Source organism: Physeter macrocephalus, chromosome 8 (genome assembly GCF_002837175.3).
Source record: "Physeter macrocephalus isolate SW-GA chromosome 8, ASM283717v5, whole genome shotgun sequence".
NCBI lineage: Eukaryota > Metazoa > Chordata > Mammalia > Artiodactyla > Physeteridae > Physeter > Physeter macrocephalus.
Genome location: NC_041221.1, coordinates 59,115,615 through 59,120,990, shown reverse-complemented (window position 1 = coordinate 59,120,990; position 5,376 = coordinate 59,115,615).

Sequence of the window (5,376 nt, the reverse complement as noted above, 5' to 3'; positions counted from 1 at the left end):
CTTTTTGTTGCAATGGTAAATGGGATTGTTTCCTTAATTTCTCTTTCTGATTTTTCGTTGTTGGTGTACTGGTATGCCAGAGATTTCTGTGCATTATTTTTGTCTCTGGCAACCTTACCAAATTCATTGATTAGCTCTAGTAGTTTTCTGGTAGCATCTTTAGGATTTTCTATGTATAGTATTGTGTCATCCACAAACAGTGACAGTTTTATTTATTTTCCAATTTGTATTCCTTTTATTTCTTTCTCTTCTCTGATTACCATGGCTAGGACTTCCAAAACTATGCTGAATAAGAGTGGCGAGAGTGGACATCCCTATCTTCTTCCTGATCTTAGTGGAAATGCTTTCAGTTTTTCACCATTGAGTATGATGCTTGCTGTGGGTTTGTCATATATGGCCTTTATTATGTTGAGGTACATTCCCTCTATGCCCATTTTCTGGAGAGTTTTTATCACAAATGGGTGTTGAATTTTGTCACAAGATTTTTCTACATCTATTGAGATGATCATATGGTTTTTATTCCTTAATTTGTTAATCTGGTGTATCATATTGATTGATTTGCATATATTGAAGAATCCTTGCGTTCTTGGGATAAATCCCACTTGATCATGGTGTATGATCCCTTTAATATGCTGTTGGATTCTGTTTGCTAGTATTTTGTTCTGGATATTTGCATCTATGTTCATCAGTGATATTGGTCTATAATTTTCTTTTTTTGTGATATATTTTTCTGGTTTTGGTATCAGGGTGATGGTGGCTTCATGAAATGAATTTGGGAATGTTTCTCCCTCTGCAATTTTTTGGAAGAGTTTGAGAAGGATCGGTGTTAGCTCTTCTCTAAATGTTTGATAGAATTCGCCTGTGAAGCCATCTGGTCCTGGACTTTTGTTTGTTGGAATATTTTAAATTATGGTTTCAATTTCATTACTTGTGATAGGTCTGTTTATATTTTCTAATTCTTCCTGGTTCAGTCTTGGAAAATTGTACCTTTCCAAAAATTTGTCCATTTCTTTGTGGTTGTCCATTTTATTGGCACATAGTTGTTTGTAGTAGTCTCTTATAATCCTTTGTATTTCTGTGGTATCAGTCGTGATTTCTCCTTTTTCTTTTCTTTATTTTTTTTTATTTTATTATTTTTTTTGTGGTACGCGGGCCTCTCACTACCGTGCCCCCTCCCGTTGCGGAGCACAGGCTCCGGACGCGCAGGCTCAGCGGCCATGGCTCACGGGCCCAGCCGCTCCGCGGCATGTGGGATCTTCCCGGACCGGGGCACGAACCCGTGTCCCCGGCATCGGCAGGCGGACTCTCAACCACTGCGCCACCAGGGAAGCCCTCTCCTTTTTCTTTTCTAATTTTATTGATTTGCGTCCTCTCCCTTTTTTTCTGATGAGTCTGTCTAAGTGTTTATCAATTTTGTTTATCTTCTCAAAGAACCAGCTTTTAGTTTTATTGATCTTTGCTATTGTTTTCTTCTTTTCTATTTCATTTATTTCTGCTCTGATTTTTATGATTTCTTTCCTTCTACTGACTTTGGGATTTCTTTGTTCTTCTTTCTCTAGTTGTTTTAAGTGTAGGGTTGGATTGTTTATTTGAGATTTTTCTTGTTTCTTGAGGTGAGATTGAATTGCTATACACTTGCCTCTTAGAAATGCTTTTGCTGTGTCCCACAGGTTTTTGGTTATCGTGTTTTCATTGTCATTTGTTTCTATGTATTTTTTTTATTTCTTCTTTGATTTCTTCAGTTATCTCTTGGTTATTTAGTAGTGCACTGTTTAGGCTCCATGTATTTGGTTTTTTTTTTACAATTTTTTTCCTGTAATTGATTTCCAATCTCATAGCATTGTGGTCAGAAAAGATACTTGATATGATTTCAATTTTCTTAAATTTTCCAAGGCTTGATTTATGTCCTGAGATGTGATCTATCTTGGAGAATGTCCCGTGCTCACTTGAGAAGAAAGTGTATTCTGCCACTTTTGGGTGGAATGTTCTATAAATATCAATTAAATCTATCTGGTCTATTGTGTCATTTAAAGCTTGTGTGTTCTTATTTATTTGCTGTTTGGATGATCTGTCCATTGGTGTAAGTGGTGTGTTAAAGTCCCCTACTATTATTGTGTTACTGTAAATTTCTCCTTTCATGGTTGTTAGCATTTGCCTGATGTATTGAGTTGCTCCTATGTTGGGTGCATAAACATTATAATTGTTATGTCTTCTTCTTGGATTGAACCTTTGATCATTATGTAGTGTCCCTCCTTATCTCTTGTAACAGTCTTTATTTTAAAGTCTATTTTATCTGATACGAGTATAGCTACTGCAGCTTTCTTTTGATTTCCATTTGCATGGAATATTGTTTTCCATCCCTTCACCTTCAGTTGTATATGTCCCTAGGTCTGAAGTGGGTCTCTTGTAGACAGCATATATATGGGTCTTGTTTTTGTATCCATTCAGCCAGTCTGTGTTGGGACATTTAATACATTTATCTTCAAGGTTATTATAGATATGTATATTCCTATTACCATTTTCTTAATTGTTTTGGGTTTGTTTTTGTGGGTCATTTTCTTCTCTTGTGTTTCCCACCTAGAGAAGTTTTTTTAGCATTTGTTGTAAAGCTGGTTCAGTGGTATTGAATTCTCTTAGCTTTTGCTTGGCTGAAAAGCTTTTGAGTTCTCCATCAAATCTGAATGAGATCCTTGCTGGGTAGAGTAATCTTGGTTGTAGGTTTTTCTCTTTCATCACTTTAAGTATATCCTGCTACTCCCTTCTGGCCTGCAGAGTTTCTGCTGAAAAATCAGCTGATAACCTTATGGGGATTCCTTTGTATGTTATTTTTTTTTTGTTTTTGTCTTGCTGCTTTTAATATTTTTTCTTTGAATTTAATTTTTGTTAGTTTGATTAATATGTGTCTTGGTGTGTTTTTCCTAGGGTTTATCCTGGACGGGACTCTCTGTGCTTCCTGGACTTGATTATTTCCTTTCCCATGTTAAGGAAGTTTTCGACTATAATCTCTTCAAATATTTTCTCAGACCTTTTCTTTTTCTCTTCTTCTTCTGGGACCCCTATAATTTGAATGTTGGTGCATTTATTGTTGTCCCAGAGGTCTCTGATATTGTCTTCAATTCTTTTCATTCTTTTTCTTTATTCTGCTCCTCTGCAGTTATTCCCACCATTTTGTCTTTCAGCTCATTTATTTGTTCTTCTGCCTCAGTTATTCTGTTATTGATTCCTTCTAGTGTATTTTTCATTTTAGTTATTGTGTTGTTCATCTCTGTTTGTTTTTTATTTAGTTCTTTTAGATCTTTGTTAAACATTTCTTGTATTTTCTCAATCCTTGCCTCCATTCTGTTTCTGAGATTCTGGATCATCTTTACTATCATTACTCTGAATTCTTTTTCAGGTAGATTGCCTATTTCCTCTTCATTTATTTGGTCTTGTAGGTTTTTACCTTGTTCCTTCATCTGTGACATATTTTTTTGCCGTCTCATTTTTTTTTTTTTTAATCAGTGGGATTGTGTTCCTGTTTTACTGGTTGTTTGGCCTGAGGCTTCCAACACTGGAGTTTGTAGGCTGTTGGGTAGAGCTGGGACTTGGTGCTGAGATGCGGACCTCTGTGAGACCTTATTCTGATGAATATTCCCTGGGATCTGACGTTCTCTGTTAGTCCAGTGGTTCCAACATGGAGCTCCCACTACAGGAGCTTCAGCCCGACTCCTGGCTCATGAACCAAGATCCCGCAAGCCGCATGGGGTGGTAAAAAAAAAAAAAGAGAGAGAGAGAACAATAACAAAGTAAAAAATAAAATTAGACTAGGAAACTAACAGATATGTTAGATAAGAATATAAAAATTAAAATATAGATGAATCAACAACCAGAAGGTACAATAGTACCATAATAGTAAAAAAGAGGAGGAGGGAAAAGAGAGAGAGAGGAAAAAGAAAAAGGGGGCAAAAGGCTTTGGCTGTGGAGGGTGGGGACTAAGCAAGGGCAAGGTTTGGGCAGTGGGTGGGGCCTATGTTTAGGATCCACAGGGCTGGAAAAGTCCCTGGGGGCTGTGGGCGGTGGGGCTTAGGCTCAAGGAACAGAAGGGGCCCAGGCATGCCCCCCCACCCCTGGTCTCAGTGGGTGGGGGACCTCACCTGGGAGCCCAGCAGGCTTCATGGGCTCAAGTGAGCAGGGCAAACGCCCCCTGCTCCTCTCCTGCTCCTCCTGGAGGGCCCATCCCACCTGCCTCTCCTGATCTCCCCCACCTCCCTCCTATGCCCCCAGGACCCACACGGCCTGGAGGGGGCTTTGGAGTGGGGGTACTGGACTGGGAGCTCAGCACTCTCCCCAGGCCAATTGGGCCAGGCGATTGCCCTCTGCTCCTCTCCTGCTCCTCCTGGAGGGCCCTTCCCATCTACCTCTCCTGATGTCCCCGGCCTCAGGGACGCCAACCCTGTCTGGGCTCCACTTCTCCTCCCCTCTCTGTCCCCCCACATCCTACCGGTTCACTTGGGGGTTTCTCCCATCTCCTTGGGCGTCAGGGTCCCGTACCAGTGGCTAGCAGGTGCCCTAGTTGTGGGGAGATACTAACTCGTTGTCTTCCCACACGGCCATCTTGACTCCGCCCCCTCTACACTGATCGTCACTATTTAAAAATTTACGTACACGTGAAAATTCCAACCATTCACTTAAAATGAGAGAATTGAAATAACTCAAGTTACATTTCTTTGTTTAGTCACTCACTGTGCCAGCAATGTTCAATTTTAATCTCCTGTTTAAATGCAAGAAAATGCAATACCACAGGGATGAATGACATGAGCTTTGACTAAAGCAAGCTCACAGAGCTCAAAACATTAGGAACTCTCTATCTTGAAGACATGTAATTGAGTCCCTGTTTTTTGAACAATGACTGTATTATGGAGATTTTCCCGATTAACTGTCAATGTTTATAAGAGGATAGGAAATGAAAGTGTGTTAATTTGAAACTTCCACCTATAGTATTAAAATTCAACAATGACCACAGAATTTAGAACTTAGACCAGCCAACAAAAGATTTCTTCAGATAGGAACATTTTATCCCAGATATTTAGAATTGCCCATCCTACATAAAAGACTATAGTTGGTTTTTTTATTGTTTTGTTAAAGTCTCCAGATAATGTATCCTCTTAGTGCTGGCGCTTGGAGTAGACAGACTGCTCCAGGTGGCCCTTAGTATGCCACAGGGATAAGTTGTGGCATTCCATTTTATTAGTTATTCATGAAAAAAATTATTTGGAGTAAGAATCATCTGCGTGATCCTGTAGGTCACATGACTGAATCTAATCTGTTAATCTTACTGTGTCCTCCTTGAAGTAGACACTGTGGGCTGAAATCTGTGTCATAAGTGATAAGCATGAT